A 19,671-nucleotide genomic window follows, 5' to 3' on the forward strand; every position below is an offset into this window, starting at 1 on the left:
CAATGCAAAATCCATTGAAAACTATGTAAAAGGAAAATTTCTAACAACTCTATCATAAATATCTAAGCTCAAAATCCAATCTTCAAGTCCATGCGATTGAAATCCATCTCTTGTGATTAGATTCATCTTGCTCTCTTATCAAGCTTCCTTTTCTTTTCACCGATCCTGCAAAACATTCAAATGCAATCTTATCACATCATGTATTAAGAATCAATGAATATGAACTTAACGGAGTTAGATAGTGGATTTTACCTGAAGCGTAGTCATACTTTTGACTCTCCTATCTCTTAGATCTCTTAGGTAAATAGGGAAACTTCGTCTCCAATGCCCCTTCTCTTGGCAATAAAAGAAAATTGACTCTTTTGGTGTAACATCCCGAAATATCAAGAGTAGAGTTGAAGGGCTAAAAGAGTAAATTGGGAAAGAGTGACTCGGCGAGTCCATGTGTGGACTCGGCGAGTAGAGTCGCAACTTGGTCGCGTGTTAAGTGGTCGACTCAGCGAGTCAGTGTAATGGACTCGGCGAGTAGGCGCTGAGTGGAGAAAACCCTAATTCTCGGGGTTGAGCCTTATATAAAGATCATTATGTTTCCCTCCCAGCCTCTTTATCACCCCTTGAGCCCCAGAAAACCCTAAATCACGAAGAAGCACCATTGTTGAATGGATTGGAGCTTGGAGAAGTAATTGTGAAGGAATTTTGGGAGATTGAAGGCTTGGAGCAAGGGGCTTTGTTGGATTCGAGTCTCATTTCAGTTGGGGCATTCCTTTGAGGTAATATCTCGTTTTTTTGAGCTGCTATTTCTTAGATGCATCATTTTGGGGGTGTTGGAGATCATATCTTTAGATGTATTGGAGTTTTGAGGTTAGATCTGAGGTTGCTACCTCAGATCTGGAAGGGAGAAGGTCTAGAGTGCATGAAAGTCCCTGTTTGTGAGTGGTTGATGGAGCCATCTTGTCCCAAATCCTAGCCCAATGTGCAAACGGCTTAGATCTCCTTGGATTCACGTAAAGTTTGCCACTTTACGTGATGGATGGGTTGTAGGAGGCTAGATCTATGTTTTGGATCAATTGCATGGCCTGGAGTGCTTCTGAATGGATTCAGACCGGTGGTACTCGGCGAGTCACATGGGTGGACTCAACGAGTTGGATGAAGATGGCCTGGAACTCGGTGAGTTGTATGAACAACTCGGCGAGTAGGTTGAAGATAGCCGTAGACTCGGCGAGTCTGTTCTTGGACTCGACGAGTCTTGTCGAAGAGTCCCAAATATTTCCTGGTTGAGTCAAGAATCGGTGAGTCAAGGGATGACTCAGTGAGTTGTGTGTGAGTGGACTCAGAGTTGTGGGACTCGGCGAGTCTCGGGGTGACTCGGTGAGTCGAGTTGCGGATTGGGGAAGTTTTGAACACGGGGACTCGATGAGTCGACGGGTTGACTCGGCGAGCAGGGTCAACCAGGAGGGTTGACTTTGACGGAGGACTTTGACTAGAACCAAGAGTTGACCGTTGACTTTTAGGGCTTGGTCAGCGATGTGGCCTTTGGGCCAAGAGAGGGGTAAAATAGTCCTTTACCCTTAAGAGGGTGCCATGATAGGGTTGATTCTAGTCTCGAGTGTTATATTCATGAGAGTATTTGCCTTACGTGTTAGGCGGTGGCGGGTTCGAGATTCAAGTGTGGGGATATCTGCTTTTTGTTTGCCAGGTGAGTCTTCTCACTATACTTTACCTTGAGTAGGTAACCAGAGTTATGTGATCAGAGTATTTGTATGCTATATGTACGTGATGTGTTGTACTGCATTATTTCTATGTGATTTATGATGTGCATGTTTATAGAGTTGGAACCGGAAGGTTCCCAGAGTTAGAACCTGAGGGTTCACAGAGTTTGGGTGCACGGACCCATAGAGTTATAACCTCGAGTGGCTAATATGTGTTATGTGTGGTATTTTGGGGAACTCACTAAGCTTCGTGCTTACAGTGTTTTGTGTTATGTTTCAGGTTTCCTTCAGGATCACGGGACGGCACCGGCTTGATTGTACACACCAGAGAAAGAGTCATATTTTGGAGGATCCTGGTTTTCTATGCAAGTGAAAATGGAGTTATGTTTTGTAAATCGACTATGAATGAGATTTTAAACAAGTGTTTCTAAGAATAAAATGATTATTTTAAATGAAAAATTTGTCTTGAAATTTACACTTTTACAATTTGGTATCAGAGCCTTGGTTTGAGGGATTCGAATGCGCCTTCGGGTAAATCTGGACTCAAAATGAGGAAGTAAGAAAAGTTTTAATGAAATAATTTTCTAAAAATGAATAAGAGTTCAAAGAGAAAGCAAGAAAGAGCAGTGTGTACAATCAGCCAGAGCCCGAACGGTGATTTTCCAAAATACCCTTATTTTGTGTTATGAGATATTTATGATGCACTTTATGATATATTATTGCATGCTAGAGACAGGCTAGGTATTTCATATGTTAGGACTAGAGTGGCCTGATTTGTGATGCCTTAGCCTAGGACTCGTTGTTATATGTGTTATGCTTTTGAGTATGTGATGAGTGAGAGTATCCAGTTAGAACCCATGAGGGGTAGAGTTACAGAGTTCGGTGGTACTTTCGAGGATGAGCCGAGAAGGTGGAGTTATCACAGAGAGGGAGTCATACCTATTCTTCGATGCTCGAATGCTGCTTGCTTTGTGATTTGTGGAACTCTCGATGATGGGAGTCAGCTACCAAGTGAATATGACGATATTCAGGAGGTAGATGGCTGGCATCATTAGGAGCTCTTCAGCAGCTGATAGCAAAGAAGGGGGAGGACAACGGAAGAGCCTAGGGAGTAACCCTAGCCAGATGAGTGCGCTTGCAGAGTAGAGAATTTCACTGGGGAGCGAGCACACGCAATGGGATTAGTGAAAGGGCAGGTCGAGCAGCTACTCAGAAGCTCTGGGATGGTCCGTGTGGAAAGTATGGGTAGATGTGGTAGGTAGTATGGGCCCATACTACTGAAAGCAGTGGACCCATACTTGATACAGGGAGTATTCTGAAGGTTCTAAGGAGCATATTGAGGAGTGATGTTATGGTTCGGGTACCATACATCAGAGTAAATTGAGGAGTGATGTTATGGTTCGGGTACCATACATCAGAGCAGATTGAGGAGTGATGTTACGGTTCGGGTACCATACATCAGAGCAGATTGAGGAGTGATGTTATGGTTCGGGTACCATACATCAGAGCAGATTGAGGAGTGATGTTATGGTCCGGGTACCATACATCGGAGTGGATGGAGGAGTGATGTTATGGTTCGAGTACCATACATTGGAGCGGATTGAGGAGTGGTGTTATGGTCCGGGTACCATACATCGGAGCGGATGGAGGAGTGATGTTATGGTTCGAGTACCATACATCGGAGCAGATTGAGGAGTGATGTTATGGTCCGGGTACCATACATCGGAGCGGATTGGGGAGTGATGTTATGGTTAGGGTACCATACACCGGGGCATATTGAGAAGAGATGTCATGGAATGAGTACCATGGTTCGTAGTGAATGATGTTTGTGGTTCTCCGATTATTCGGTCACGAGTAAGTTCGAAGAGGCGTCCCTTGAGAGGGATATCGAGAGCCCCTCAGAGTATTCTAGTAAGGAGTCAGTGGAAGGGAGAATTTCGATCTGAGTTGAGCGATCAGTCGATAAAGGAGATGTCACCTCCTATGATCGGGGAAGTCCTGATTATGTATGTGTGAAAATATGAGAAGCATGATGTTTTAGTTTTGGTTTTAGGGGTAAACCCTGCAGGTCGTCATTGATGATGATTTCCCACCAGAGTATCAGGTAGCATGTGTGCCGCGAGGCAGTGATTTATCATGAGCAGATAGTCAGTTGGGACTAAGATATTTGAGGACCACACTACACCTATTTGAGTATAGTAGGAGGTATTGTAGTGGTATCAGTGGGGAGTTCAGTCGAGTTCAGCGGTGTAGAGAGTTTTCTATCCATAGGGTGTTGAATTTGGGAGTGAGTACCTGTTCTTGGGATGATCCTGGTGTTGGAGCGTTGGTTGATGAGTTGAGGTGAGGGGTACGGTGATTTTATGGTTCAGTCTATGAGCCAGGGATGTTATTGAGCAGTTGAGTTGTTTGGTACTAGATTGGTACGAGATTTGGAACGACTAGAGGCAGACGTGACGAGAAGTTCTTGAGGAGTTCATCAGAGGTTCAGAGTATATGAGGTCGATTCATTTCCTTAAGGGGGATTATCGGGCGTTGTGTAGCACTTTCCGGGGGCAGGTGCGATTTTGCTGGAGAATATAGTTATGGAATAGTTGTGTGCTATTTGGTGACGGTTCGAACCTAAGTGGGGGAGAACCGGGTGCCGTATGTAAGAAAGCAGAGATTTGTTAAGATCAGTTATAAGTGGAGTATAGAGATATGCAGTAAGAAATCATGAGACCAGAGATGTCGGTGATCGAGGAAAGGGGTCAGAGTGAGTTAATGCGGGAAGTACTTGTTTGAGAAGGATGAATGTCTCCACGACAGGTGTTTATTAGTCAGGAATCTGGTATTGGTCAGTGTTGGGGCAAGTAGATAAAGAATGATTGGGAAGCCAACTCCCGGGTCGGTATGCGTATCCTTGTTTGGATTTTGAGCGGCGGGAAAAAGGGTTTCGGAGAATTATCAGCGTATTTCGTAGCGTTAGCGTTTCTTCGTAATGCAATTGAGAAATTGAATACACCGAAGTTGCAACTTGGGAAAAATGAAGATCTAGTTATGGGGTTCAGAGGGAATGTATTATTGCATCTATATGGTGCTTGGGGCAGGAAATCTGTGGTTGTGGCAGGATCTTGTGATGTTCGGTGGGGGTGTTCCGAGGTATCCGGGTATTGATATCTTTATTTCGAAGTTATTCGTGAATCTTGAGTTGAGACGACTTGTGGTATATCATGTATCTATGGATCTATTGAGAGCCCTTCGAGTATGGGCATCCAGGGAGATTACTTGGGAGAGTGGATCTTCGCAAGGGTGGGCATCTGTTATGGCGATTGCCTCCAGAGTCTGTGATGAATATTCGAGACGAGTATGGGTAGCCGCCTATGATAGTCTGTGGAGCACGAGATAGTGGAGTCAGAGGGTGTTGTGATACTGCGGGGAGCCGTAGTACTCACTAGTCAGAGGGTGTTGTGATACTGCGGGGAGCCATAGTACTCACTAGTCAGAGGGTGTTGTGATACCGCGGGGAGCCGTAGTGCTCACTAGATGGCAAGAGAGTGTGATGATGGAATGTTCTCCGATCAGTGTATAATGTGGAAGAGTTTTGGGCTTGAGTAGCCCTAGTATTGAGTCTTTGGAGCTTGGATGTTGGACGAGGGGCGAGATTGGGGTCCCCGTCTCTGTCGGGGAATGTGGTGAGATGCGCAAGGGATATGCACAACAGAAACCAGATATCAGAGTGGAGACGATCCTCAGTTGGATTGTACTTTCTTGCATAAGGAAAAGAGAATTTCGTGACTTGCGTGTCACGGGGCCGGGATAGTGGTCACGGGGAGGAAGTTAGTGGGATGTTTGGATCATGATTTGGGTGACCTTTGGAGGCTCAGCTGTGGAGTCAAAAGCTGACCTGGTGCCCAGTCTCGAAGAAGGATATGAGATGAGCTAGAGCTTATCATGATGATGTCTGAGGACACCTCAGAGGGAGCGAACGATTCAGATGCTCAAAGACATGCTTCTGGCATGTGTATTAGATTTCGGAGGGAGTTGCGGCACGTATTTATCCTTGGTTGAGTTATCCCATTCAACAGCCATCATTAGTGCATTGGTATGCCACCCTTTGTGCTGTTGTATGGGAGGAAGTGTTGGACCCTCATTTGCTGGGGAAAGTGTTGATTCGCGGAAGTGGAAGTTGTAGTGAGAATGGATGATTTGGAGTATGGTGGTCGAACACTGTGTCTGTGACAGTGGTATGGAATGACATCATGATGGGATGTCTGCTGAGGATGCGGAAGGATTCCGCGGGTGTAGAGCCAAGAGTCTCAGGATGGATGCAGGGATGGAGTCTGGGACTCCCAACTTGATTCTGATCAAGGGCTGTGTGCGTAGTGGTGGTTTCTCTTGGGGATGTTAGAGATATCATCAGTGTGACGGGTTTTCCTAACCCGAGAGTGCGAAGGTTGGTGCGGCATGGGTGTGTGATTGCAAGAAGAGGACTCATGGGAGTTGCTCTAGGAATTAAGAGTGGGTCTTTCCGTCGTCACGGATTGGATAGAGAGGGATTCAGATCAGGGATCCGATGGTTCATGTCTTCTAACCCTTATGGATCGAGTGATTGTTGAGATTTGGGGTAGTGATGCTTCATGGGTAATTCTCGGATCGTTGTGTGTGGTCATTAGAGGGTACATCCGGTGCCTGGTTCGAGACAGTGGTCAGGACACCGTAAGGAAAGGGAAAGTGTGTTCGAGTTTTGATGGGTATGCCTTGTGAGACCTGGTCCGATTAAGGCCAGGTGGCACGTTGTGGGAGTATTTCTGGAGTTGAGTTGCTGTAGGCTTCGAGGGCGAAGCCTAATTTAAGTGGGGGAGAATTGTAACATCCCGAAATATCAAGAGTAGAGTTGAAGGGCTAAAAGAGTAAATTGGGAAAGAGTGACTCGGCGAGTCCATGTGTGGACTCAGCGAGTAGAGTCGCGACTAGGTCGCGTGTTATGTGGCCGACTCGGCGAGTCAGTGTAATGGACTCGGCGAGTAGGCGCTGAGTGGAGAAAACCCTAATTCTCGGGGTTGAGCCTTATATAAAGATCATTATGTTTCCCTCCCAGCCTCTTTATCACCCCTTGAGCCCCAGAAAACCCTAAATCACGAAGAAGCACCATTGTTGAATGGATTGGAGCTTGGAGAAGTAATTGTGAAGGAATTTTGGGAGATTGAAGGCTTGGAGCAAGGGGCTTTGTTGGATTCGAGTCTCATTTCAGTTGGGGCATTCCTTTGAGGTAATATCTCGTTTTTTTTGAGCTTCTATTTCTTAGATGCATCATTTTGGGGGTGTTGGAGATCATATCTTTGGATGTATTGGAGTTTAGAGGTTAGATTTGAGGTTACTACCTCAGATCTGGAAGGGAGAAGGTCTAGAGTGCATGAAAGTCCCTGTTTGTGAGTGGTTGATGGAGCCATCTTGTCCCAAATCCTAGCCCAATGTGCAAACGGCTTAGATCTCCTTGGATTCACGTAAAGTTTGCCACTTTACGTGATGGATGGGTTGTAGGAGGCTAGATCTATGTTTTGGATCAATTGCATGGCCTGGAGTGCTTCTGAATGGATTCAGACCGGTGCTACTCGGCGAGTCACATGGGTGGACTCGACGAGTTGGATGAAGATGGCCTGGAACTCGGCGAGTTGTATGAACAACTCGGCGAGTAGGTTAAAGATAGTCGTAGACTCGGCGAGTCTGTTCTTGGACTCGACGAGTCTTGTCGAAGAGTCCCAAATATTTCCAGGTTGAGTCGAGAATCGGTGAGTCAAGGGATGACTCGGTGAGTTGTGTGTGAGTGGAATCAGAGTTGTGGGACTCGATGAGTTGAGTCGTGGATTGGGGAAGTTCTGAACACGGGGACTCGACGAGTCGACGGGTTGACTCGGCGAGCAGGGTCAACCAGGAGGGTTGACTTTGACGGAGGACTTTGACTAGAACCAAGAGTTGACCGTTGACTTTTAGGGCTTCGTAAGCGATGTGGCCTTTGGACCAAGAGAGGGGTAAAATAGTCCTTTACCCATAAGAGGGTGCCATGATAGGGTTGATTCTAGTCTCGAGTGTTATATTCATGAGAGTATTTGCCTTACGTGTTAGGCGGTGGCGGGTTCAAGATTCAAGTGTGGCGATATCTGCTTTTTGTTTGCCAGGTGAGTCTTCTCACTATACTTTACCTTGAGTAGGTAACCAGAGTTATGTGATCAGAGTATTTGTATGCTATATGTACGTGATGTGTTGTACTGCATTTATAGAGTTGGAACCGGAAGGTTCCCAGAGTTAGAACCTGAGGGTTCACAGAGTTTGGGTGCACGGACCCATAGAGTTATAGCCTCGAGTGGCTAATATGTGTTATGTGTGGTATTTTGGGGAACTCACTAAGCTTCGTGCTTACAGTGTTTTGTGTTATGTTTCAGGTTTCCTTCAGGATCACAGGACGACACCGGCTTGATTGTACACACCAGAGAAAGAGTCATATTTTGGAGGATCCTGGTTTTCTATGCAAGTGAAAATGGAGTTATGTTTTGTAAATCGACTATGAATGAGATTTTAAACAAGTGTTTCTAAGAATAAAATGATTATTTTAAATGAAAAATTTGTCTTGAAATTTACACTGTTACATTTGGAACAACACATGGAACTACTTCAGACATCGCCTTTCTCTTATGATCAAATTTTTTTATCATTGCTTGTCTTTCATTGCCATTGTCTATATCCATAGAGGTCTTGAAGGCAGATTCACCAATCAACTTTGCTTTTCTATTGCGCCAAACCATTGCTGATTCAGCAGCAATAAGCATATAGGTGAGATCAATAAGGGTCACGTCGTTGTTCATCATATAGTACTCTCTTACGAACTCACTATACGAGTTAGGAAGTGACTGAAGAACCCAATTAATAGCCATCTCTTCACCGACAATGGATCCCATCATTCTTAGTCTATCAATGTGTGACTTCATCCCTAGGACGTGTGCACACACCGACTTTCCTTCATTATGTTTACTTGCCAAAAGGGCTTGAGTGATATTGAACCTTTCAATTTTACGATCTTGTGGGTTAGGGAGAACAATAGGAGGAGGAGGAGGAAGTGAAGCATGAGTTCTTGTTCCTTGATCGAATCATGGAATATCATCTTCACGTGGAATGCTTGTTCCACGGGACTTGGGAAGACCATAGTTGTCGAACTTTGACATCTACAAAACGGGAGACAACGAATTCAAGTAAGTTGATTGATTGAGTCCTTAGTAAATCACCCAAATGAGATACTAAGGCTAGGACCCAACACAATATTCTACAACTCGGGAGAGGGATGCCGTAACCCAAATTGCAGAACATTTAAAGGTAAGTGAATGACGATTCACTAATTTCCACCACGAAAAAACGAAAAAGAAATTTATGTTTTAAATCTATGAAAACTCCTAGATCCTTTGAGATTCATTGAACTTTCAATGGCATGTTTAAATCTCGATATGCCCCTCTTGTTTGTGACTGGGATGCCGAGGATCACAAAGCGGGTGTGAATAACCATGCAAACTTACATGGTGACCTCACATGTTACAATCACCTATTCGATGTGTCGGTAAACCACACACGCTCCACCGAACTATGACAAACATTGAGTCACCCTTTGCTACCTTTGCTTAGAACCATTTAGTGTCCCGGTTAACCACACACGCTCCACTAACGTCGTCGCAAGGGCACAAAGTGTAATTTCATGGAATTGCGTCAATTCACTTTTCCTAAGTAACTAAGATTGGGAATTTTGAAAAAACATTTAGTTACTTTAGTAATTCATTATACTTATAATGGAAGGTTTCGTCCTATCCTACCCGTTCGGCTAACGACCCTCCACTAGTCAAGAGTGCGGTGGGTAAGAGTGGATACCCATTCAATCGCCATTTTATAGGCAATTTCCTTAAACACCCCTTACAGACCAGCTTCGTGAATGAGGCCTACTAACGGTAAGACTGACTTTTAGTTATACATATATAATGTTAGACTTTTAATGTTATATATAGTATAGGGTGTATTTTATAACTTTTAAAATACCATGTGGTTAACTTTAACAATTACAGTTTTAATTCAATTAATTGGTTAACCTAAACTTTTATGGATTTATTAAACCTCCTTTAATTATACACCTTAATTAATTAATAAAACCATAAGGGTGTAAATTGAACTTTTCAAAACATTACTAGGGTTTTAGAATTTAACATTCCTAACTAAACTCTTAATCAACTTTTAAATTCCAAACTTGAGGGCAAGTTTTGAAACCTTTTTTTCAAAACATTAAGGTTTTAACTATTTAAATTTCAAAACAACAAAACTTTTGGGTTCAAATTTAAACTATAAAACCTAAAGGGGAAAATATGAAACTTTTCATAACAACAAGGATCAAATAACAAATAATTTTAAATTAACATTTAATCACATAATTATCCATATTTGATTTATTTAATGATTTCTTGCAAAACAATTTATCGATTTACTCAAAATAATTAATCAATTATCTTATAAGGAAACAATTATCTTATTAATTGATAAATATCTTCATTTAGATAAAAAAATATAGTCAAATATATCATATAATCGGATTAATATTGATCTAACATGATAAGGTAACTATCCATATGCAAAAACAGCAAGAAATCCCGAGATAAGCATTATCTGACGAGTTGACTCGTCGAGTCAAGCCTGGACTCGTCGAGTCACCCTGGACTCGGCGAGTTCAGCTATGGACTCGGCGAGTCCGACCTCTAGAACACCAAAAATCGAAATTTTCAGATATACAATGCATCAATACAATTGAAACCAAGCTAGGCTCTGATACCACTGATGGGTTTTGGTCATAAGACATCCTGTGTGCTCATACAAACCTTAAAGCTTGGATCTAGGTTTCTCTATTGTACATACAAGTTATCCAAGACTATAAACCCTAATTCTAGCATACACATAATCATATTAACATGAGAATAAGTTTATAGTGTTACCTTGATTGTTATGCATCAATAACAATCCCAAATCCCACCTCGAATTCATTCTGGAAGGCTTAGAGTCACAAGTGTCACTCCTCTAATGGTTCACAAACACCATAAACAAGGGGATGAAGAGGAGAGAGGTTGAAGGCTGCCAAAAAACGTGTGAAACCCTAACACCAAGCTTAGCCACGTTTTTGAGCCTTAAGGGGTCTTTATATAGTTGGGCTATTAGGGTTATCTAACAAGGAAACCCTAATTTGGATGCTTATGCCCTAAGCAACCCATGGAGACTTTTAATTAATCCTTGGACGATTTCATATAGGCTTCCCCATAGAATTCGTCCACCCCTTAATATAAGGCAATCCATGGCCCAAATTATAACTATCTTATAATTACAATTCTAGTCCCTTAAATTTAATTAATCTCTTTTAGTCACAAAACTAATTACCAATTAATTATTGACTAATATTACTTAAACAATATGATTTCTCCTTTAATATATTATTCTCATAATATATTAATAAATCATATTTAATCCTTTCTATCCATAATTCATCCTATCAAGTTGCTTTGGTGAAGGCAACCCAAAAGGACCATGCACCATCGGGTCAAGTACATACCAAAATAGTTATGGACTTAGACACTAATCCAACACTAACTCCATAGTCACCAGGGTTTACTTAACAGTAGGCACTAACTCCATAGTCACCAGGGTTTACTTAACAGTAGGCACTAACTCCATAGTCACCAGGATTTACTTAATAGTAGGCACTAACTCCATAGTCACCAGGGTTTACTCATACCATCTCTCATCACACACCAAGTATTCCATCTACCCATGTTCTACCCAACTTATTTGTAGATATAATTTACATATATAGTTTAAATTATATACAAACTTGTATAAAACATTCATCCAACATCCATCTCAAATAAACAAACAATATATAAACACATAACACGTATTTCATAGCAAATACTTCATATCTATGTGTTAGAAGAAAGTAACCACACACTCACTTGATTAGACGATGCTCGGACAACACTACAACTCTAAGAGTAGTATTCTTCAGTGAAATCGGGATCACTTCGCACACCGGGCTTCTCGCGGGCAGAGCTTCGACTCGGAAACTCTTTTATTCCCGGGATCTTCGGACTTTGGGACTCGCTTTGGGTCTTGAGATTGATACCGAGGATTCGCGGGTACTTATTTGCACATAAATCGAGGTAATATGGGTGAGAGATGAGAGAATGAGCAACCAAACTCGGCTGACCCTTCAAATTTATTTATAGGGCAAAACTGGCCCTTGCCACATCGTGGCACATTTTGCCACGTTGTGGGTTTGGTCGTCACTGCATGCGTCATCTCAAGTTGCATCTGAGGGACTCTAGGAGGTGTCAGAAGACTGGCCACGTCGTGGCACTGCTTGCCACGCCGTGGTCTCTGACACAACTTTGGGGTTCGCTCCCCGAACATCAGAAATTCATAACTTTCGCATACGAACTCCGTTTTCGACGTTCTTTATATCGACGCGAAGGTGAGATTATGCTCTACAACTCTCATTTAGACTCCATTGGATAATTTCGACTTTATTGTTAATATATTATAAGTATATTACTTATATATTATCTTTAGTAGGCCGGGACATGAAAACTCCGTTCGAAATTCATAACTCCTTCATCTGAACTCCATTTTCGTCTGTCTTTTTATTGTTGGACTACTATCAAAGAAATATTCAACTCTCGTTTAGATCACTAAGGATAGATATCTATCTACCTTAAATTCACTATTTACGTCGCGTTGGGTCGTGCCGGGTCATACCGGTTCTGTCGTGAAACTTCGACAGGGCATAACTTCTTCGTTATAACTCGGATTTTGGCGTTCTTTATATGCACGGAAACCTTGTGAGATATACTACAACTTGGTTAAGATTAATCCTTCTAAATAATCTTCCATCAAAAAGTCATTTTTGATGCTTATCGTCTCTAATTTGACTAGCCCGGATCTACGGGCGTTACATCTCATGAACCGCGTATACAGACTGATGTTGGATCGGTCTGTGATAGTTTTCATCGACGACATATTGGTTTATTCCAAGACGCAAGAGTAGCATGAGGAGTACTTGCGGGAGATTCTGGATACTCTGAGGAGGGAGAGCTTGTATGCTAAGTTCTCTAAGTATGAGTTCTGGTTGCGCGAGGTGCAGTTTCTTAGGCACCTTGTCAACCAGGACGGGATTTCGATTGAACCGGACAAGGTGGAGGCCATGATGAGGTGGGAGGTTCTGAGGTCTCCATATGAGATTTGGAGCTTTTTGGGATTAGCAGGATACTATCGGAGAGTCATTCAGGACTTCTCCAAGATAGTCGTGCCCCTAACCCGGTTGACAAGGAAAGCCGTGGTCTTTCGCTGGGGGCCTGAGCAGCAGGCCGTGTTTGAGACGTTGAGACAGAGATTGTGCGAGGCGCCAATCTTAGCCCTGCCGGAGGGCATGGAGGATTTTGTAGTTAATTGCGATGCGTCCATCTCAGGTTTGGGCGTGGTATTGATGCAAATGGGGCATGTTATCGCTTACGCTTCGAGGCAGCTGAAGCCTCACGAGACGAACTATCCGAAACACGACTTGGAGTTGGGGGCTGTTGTTTTCGCCCTCAAGATTTGGCGCCATTACCTCTATGGGGGTCGTTGTACCATTTACACGGACCACAAGAGCCTGAGGTATCTCATGGATCAGCCAAATTTGAATATAAGGCAGCGCTGATGGCTTGATGTGGTGAAGGATGATTTTGAGATTCTCTACCACCCGAGGAAGGCCAATTGCATGCCCGATGCGCTTAGTCGCAAGGAGACGCCAATCAGGGACATCTGTCTGAGGATGACGGTTGTGACTCCGTTGTTGGAACAAATTCGGGAGGCCCGATAGGAGGCCATGAAGGAGGAACATCGGAAGAGCGAGCGAATTATGGGTCAGGTTTCCTCCTTCGACTATGATAGCCGGGGATTGTTGACTCTTCACCGTAGAGTGTGGGTCCCATATCATGGAGGTGTGCACTAGGTATTGATGGAGGAGGCACACAGATCCATGTTTTCTATCCATCCAGAGGCGACGAAGATGTACAGGGATCTTTGTCTTTATTATTGGTGACCCTGTCTGAAGAGGGACGTAGCTTGGTTTGTGGAGAGGTGTTTGACCTGCAGGAAGGTCAAGGCTGAGCACCAGAGACCTCACAACAAGGTCCAACCGTTAGATATTCCGATGTGGAAGTGAGAGGATATTATTATGGATTTTATCACAAAGCTTCCCAGGATCGCGCACGGAGTGGATTCGATTTGGGTCATTGTTGATCGATTGACCAAGAGCGTTCATTTTATTCCGATTCAGGAGAGCATTTTGGCCGAAAAGTTGGCCGACATCTATATCAGGGAGGTGGTGGCGCGGCACGGGGTGCCAGTTTTAGTGATTTTCGACAGGGATGTGCGGTTCACTTCCAGGTTTTGGAAGAAGTTTCATGATGAGTTGGGTACTCGCCTGCATCTTAGCATTGCCTTCCACCCGCAGAAGGCTGGTTAGAGCGGGCGGACCATCTAGACTCTGGAGGATATGCTGTGGGCGTGTCTTTTAGATTTCGGAGGTAGTTGGGATACTTATATTCCCTTGGCGGAGTTCTCCTATAATAATAGCTATCATGCGAGTATCGACTGACCTCCTTTTGAGATTTTGTATGGGAGGAAGTACAAGACCCCAATATGCTAGGGTGAAGTTGGTCAAAGGGTCATGGGGAGTACCGAGGTGGTACTCAAGACAATGGAAAAGATCCAACAGGTTCGAAGTAGACTTCAGACTGCTCAGAGTCGTCGGAAAAGTTATACCGACAAGCGTCGATCGGACCTGGAGTTCCAGGTCGAGGATATGGTGCTCCTGAAAGTGTCGCCTTGGAAGGGCATCATTCGATTCAGGAAGTGGGGCAAGTTGGGCCCTAGATATATTGGACCCTTCAGGGTTGTAGCCCGGGTGGGAAGGTGGCATATAGGCTGGATCTGCCATCCGGACTCAGTCAGATTCATAGCACTTTTCACGTCTCCTAGTTGCGGAAGTGTCTGATGGACAATTCGGCAGTGGTTCCATTAGAGGATATTCAGGTAGATGACAACTTGAATTACATCGAGCGACCAGTGACTTTAATTCATGTATATAGGCTGGATCTGCCACCCAATTCCTGGTATGCCTTTAATTCATGTATTTCTTATGTTTTTCTTTGGGACTCGACAAGTTGGAGGCCCAACTCGTCAAATAGAGTCGTGATCCGTGGGAAGTTTAAGTAGTCTACCTCAAGTTAAACTTGCAGCAAAAGACTCCAACAATCTCACATCCAATAAGAAGGTTAAAAGACCTTTTACCCATGGACCATTTAGTACCCGCTGACCAGTGACTCACGTGATCCATGAACATATCGATTAACCCAACAGTTATACTTTAAATGTTGATAATTTCATGGTTCAGAATAAATATCTCTTTGAATATTGATAAATAAATCCCACAAATGCCCCTCCTGAATGTTTTATGTAAGCGATGGACCAAAATAACTCATAAGTGGGCGAGTTTGGCTTCTTAAAGAAGTTGGTCATCTAAAGTTGGTCAACAATGTGCCACAAACCAGAGACAATTAGATAGTGTCACCTCAAACTTATTTAGACATCACACTTCCAACTTTTACCTATTAGGTTAGAGAAAGTAATAACATTTTTAGCACATTACCTCTATCACTTTTATGATTATCATGTTATTTTTTTGCTTGCTACCTTGCTATCACCTTATTCTTAATATTTCATTGGGAGTGGTAGCATTCCTAGCACTTAGTTTTTTTATTTTATTTTTTCAAATTTAAATAAACTATATGATTTTTTTCCCAAATTTAAATAAATTATATATATATATATATATATATATATATATATATATATATATATAATTTAATATTTTCTTTTTCAAATTTAAATTTATTATATGTTTTTTTTAGATTAAAATAAATTATATTTTTTAAAAACAAACACTTAATATTAATAAAAAATATTACATTAATTTAAAACATACAATACGATTAAAAAATTAAAACTTTACTACCTAAAAACTTACTTAAAACCTACACCACGATTTTTCGTAGAGTATATTTTGTGTGTATGAAACGTTAAGAATATAGTTTAATTTATAATAATTGAAATAATTTAAAATTTTGAATTTTAGGGTAAAAACTTTTATATTTTATTTAATAAAGGTACTTAGAAAATTTATTGAATTAGGTTTTAAACACATATCAACAATCACATGCATGCTTGCCCTTCTCTCTACTCTCGCTAAGGTGGTAACGACTCCAACTTAGCAAGTCCCCTAGCGAGCGTTAGGGGGCGGTCTCCCAACTCCTTGGCGAGCTTTGGTTACTCGACTCCCTGTAACCTTAATCTATTTGTCTGTTACTTATAACAACTATATGTATTTTCATCTTTTGCATGTTTCAGAAATGTCATCGCTCCCAATACCTTTAAAACTTGCATCATTTATATAACGAGTCATGAAACCTCGTTTCCAAAATAATTCCCAGTTTAAGTGTTGCTTGAATTTTCTCTTTAGCTAATCGTACATTCATAACCAAGTCTTTAAGCATATAACCTAACATTCACTCTTAAAAACTATCCAACATCATTACTAAATACCAAATAGTATGTTGGTCCATTTTTTGTTACCTTTTGCATGCTTCCACTTTAGTTGTACTTGGGATGCATCCTTCAATGCTAAAGATAAAATCCATTAAAGCATGTACTATAGAGGATTGTATATATACTTATATCTCATTATGCTTCCCGAAACTGGATATTCCCACTCATCATATTTTTGTGGATATTAAACAATTCTTCTGATAAGAAAAATACTAGTTATGGCCACTAGTTCCACTTATTATGATGTTCTAGATGCTAGAGTGATTAACATTGACTGTTTCATTTTATTTTTTTGTTTTACTAATTCCGACCCGTTTACCTAAAAATGGGTACGTTAAATCTTGGTCATATTTTTTCTCCAACATGTCAAATGGGCCACATTTAAAAAACTCAATTAAAATTAAACTGAGTCGAAAGTCGTCCAAAGTGTTCAAATGCTTACAACATTGCAAATGGCCTAACTAAAAAAAACTGGATTATTTTTTTTTTCAATAATTCATATAATCGTATAAATACATCAATTATTAACCTTGTTGTTTGGATGCAAGTTGTCTCCCTAAAAAAGGTAGAAATAACTTGCAGGCAGAAATTAATGTTCTGAATGTGACTTATGGTTTATGTGCACTTGTACAGGAGATTCCAATTAGGTGAGAAGTGTATCAACAGACTTATGTAGAAGCATATTTGTCACACATGTTATATACAATGTGGTATCCTAAAGTTTTGTCCTCTGAGGAAAATATGAACTACTTTTTATACACTTTTCAGGTTCTTTATCACCTCAACCTCTAATTTGCACTTACTGCCTTTGTTGACTATTTCTTACCATTTCAGAACTCTCTTTAGAGGCATGTTTATATACATTTGGAACTGGTATTTATGTCGATATCTAACTTTATGATCTTCAAATTTGAATTTTATTACTTGGATTCATGGTCCCAAAAGCTGCCTTTTGACTATTTTTTTATACCTATTTTGACTATATGCATTCGGAAAAATGGAAGCTTGAGAGGGGGGTGGGGCCTTGGGAGTGGGGTTACAAATATTGGAAGGAAACCATGTGATTAAATGTATGTTTTCCATAATAATACTAGTCTTCCATCTCATCTCATTATATAATATAATGAATCTCAAAATGATCATAAAAGTCTTGTTTAACGAAATTATAAATTAATTTTTCATATTCGTGATCATGCATTGTAGTAATACGAAAATAGATGTTTTATATTGTAGTGATACGAAAATAGATGTTTTCTATTGTTATGGAACTTTAAATCAATTTTACATATTGGTGATCATGCATTGTAGTATACAAAATGGATTTTTATATCGTTATTATCCAAGGATATCTTAATTTTTTTGATTTTTGACAAGTATTCATAATTTTTTTTTTATTTTTTTTTATTTGATAAGTCATTGTCATTTTCTCTTTTTAAAATTTTCAACCCAATATTGGAAAGAAAACCATGTTATTAAATATATGTTTTCCATAATAATAATAGTCTTCCATCTATCTCACTATAATTCAAATAAGTCTCAAAATGTTATAAAATTCTTGTTTAACAAATTTTAAATTAATTTTATATTTTTCATGAGCATGAATTATGGTAATATAATGGATTTTTTATATTGTTATTAGCATAGGGTATCTTAAGTTTTTGATGTTTTTTTGTCACGTATCCATAACTTTTTTTATTATTTGATAAGTCATTGTCATTTTCTCTTGAGAATTTTCAACCCACTATAAATAAATCCTCATTTCACGAAAAACTTTTGTCTCTTGACTTATGGTTATTGGTTTAATGATTTGGTCATATCATTTTTGAAAAAATATATGATTTTAAAGGGTAGGTTCCCAACATGCTTCCTTCGATGCAACCTTAATCACATCACTCCAATGCAAGCAATGATCTCACATTCTCACCTTCTTCTGGATACTTTGTTACTTTATTTTACTTTATTTTATTTTATTATTTAACTTTTAAATATGACATTTGATCTTTGATTTGGGAGATAGTCAATGTGATCGAAGTTTATCAATTATCATTGCATATATCTGGATTTAATAAAGTTATCAAGGAAAGTTTTTTTTTATATGGTGTTTGTTTGTGACTTAATGAGACAAAGGCTTTATTCAGCAAACCGTATAAAGGTTATTTGTTTATGAGTTATTTAGAAGAGACATTTATTTATTAATCGTGTCACTTTCTTTATTTATTTGTAAGGCACTTGCTAGGAAACTCTTTGGACCACAAGTTGGACCCAGTAGATTTTACATCTTGTGGAAAATTCTTTTGTCAACTTTGAAATGATTAGATATAAAGTAATCATATTATAATGATTTATGCGTTTATGTTTCGGGCTTTCAGGCTAAGTGAGTACGTGATATTGTAGCTGTGTATGGGTGAAAAGTGAAATGTCACTAAAATGTTAGTAATAGATATTAAAAAGGTGCATATTAATTTTAGTTGTATCAGTGAAATGTTATTTTGTAATTATTTTAAATTAATTTTTTTATATGTTATTTTATGGATTTTTCTATTTTATTAAATTTTATATAATATTTAATAGAATAATTGCAATAATTATAATAATAAATTGATATCAATTTCATTAATAAACTTACATTTTAATTTCAAAAATTTAAAATTAAAACTCATTAGTTTTATTTATTTATTTATTTAAATTTAAAAGAGAAAAAAAATTCAATTATAATAATTCATTATTTTTTTATTTTATTATAAATTCAAAGTTCTAAAATATTTTAACATTTATATTTATTTTTTTTATTAAATTAACTCATATAATACCTAGGTCTCACAGCTAGTTACTAATGAATAAAGAATACTTTGATACTCAATCCATTTTATTAGCAATGTTTTAAGATCCGGGTTTTAGTTGATCCGGTGTGATGATCGGTTCACGGATCAACCGGTTCAATCGGTTGAACCGTCGGATCAACCCGGTTTATGGTCTTTTTCTATTTTTATATATTTTTACTTTCCTACATAATGCATAAATATATAAAACCAATAATTTGATGTCCATAAACATTTAAAAACATTGAAGAAACCCCAAACAGCTCATTGTTTTGGCGTTCGCTACTTGTATCAAAGTATCCAAGCCTTATTAAAACAGGTCAATCCGGTTTTAACCGATTCAACATAAACGGTCGAACCGCGGTTTAGGTGAAATCCAACCGGTTCAATCCTGTCCGGATTTTCAGAAAAAACCGCTCCCAATTGACTCGTTTTCTACTCTAGGT

Source organism: Lactuca saligna, chromosome 7 (assembly GCF_052625555.1).
Source record: "Lactuca saligna cultivar CGN05327 chromosome 7, ASM5262555v1, whole genome shotgun sequence".
Taxonomy (NCBI): Eukaryota; Viridiplantae; Streptophyta; class Magnoliopsida; order Asterales; family Asteraceae; genus Lactuca; species Lactuca saligna.